The following is a 1,055-nucleotide window of genomic DNA, read 5'->3' on the forward strand; positions in this document are numbered from 1 at the left end:
GGATCTGAGCTAAGATTCCATTAATAACCTGACCTCATAAACTCCTACTCTGACTGGTGGGCCACAGTAACATTTTGGGTCTCCTGGCATTAAAGGTCGTGGACCCGATGAAAAAAATTCAGTGGTGACTCTATCTTCCCCTGCACGCTTTTAAACTAAATTCCTTCTTGAAAATTTGTAAGCCAGTCTCATCATGCCTCTATCGCCCCCTCATTTTAGGTTGGCAGTGTCTAAGTTGCCCGTCCGCTGTCCATTTTTTAGTGGTGTCTGCATACCTTTTTACACAGAACCCTTTGTAAGCCAGGCACAGGTTTTCTCTGCCTCAGCCAACTGATCATAAGGAATGCCCCACCAGGTCATGGACATAGACTGGGAGAAGGAAGGTAATGTGCCAGGAGTGGAGACCATGGGCATTTGGACCACTTCCTCATGCAACTTATGTGTGCCTACAGGTTCTGCTCAAGCTCGATCTCATATAGACCATTTCCACTTAATTGTGGAGTGCTGCTGGGCACATTTGACTTTATGATTGTGTGGGGCAGACAACACCCAGTTCATGATGGGCACCTCAGGCCACATTGTGACTTGGTGGCCCATGGTTAAGTTTTCGATCTTTTCTAAGGCTTTGTACCAAGATCCTAAGGGTCTGTGCTGTGATACACCAATAGGTGCCTGCCAAAGACACCAAACAGCATATGTCTCTGCTGCTGCCACTACAAGCACCACTGGAACAGCAGGGTCATATGACCCAAGTGGCAGAGTGGATTACACAGCAGCCCGAACCTGTTGCATGCTCCTCTCTTATTCTGGGATCCACTCGAAACTAACAGCTTTTTGAGTCACTTGATAAATAGGTCATAGTAACACACTCAAGTGAGAGATATATTACCTCCAAAATCCAGAGGCCCACCAAGCATTGTACCTCCTCTTTGTTGTTGTTGTTGTTAAGTGCCATCGAGTTGATTCTGACCCATAGTGACCCTGTATAGGGTTTCCAAGGAGAAGCTGGTGAGCTTGAACCACTGACCTTGCAGTTCAAATGGCTTTGCAGTCTG

General features: G+C 46.7%; 1 protein-coding gene across 1 annotated transcript in view; it reads left to right on the forward strand.

Annotated features, from left to right (window-relative positions):
- RNF220 (ring finger protein 220) overlaps nucleotides 1-1,055 on the forward strand; it is a 345,043-nt gene that overhangs the window by 224,875 nt on the left and 119,113 nt on the right. The window lies entirely within an intron of this gene.

This window comes from Chrysochloris asiatica, unplaced genomic scaffold (assembly GCF_000296735.1).
Source record: "Chrysochloris asiatica unplaced genomic scaffold, ChrAsi1.0 scaffold00026, whole genome shotgun sequence".
Classification (NCBI taxonomy): Eukaryota; Metazoa; Chordata; class Mammalia; order Afrosoricida; family Chrysochloridae; genus Chrysochloris; species Chrysochloris asiatica.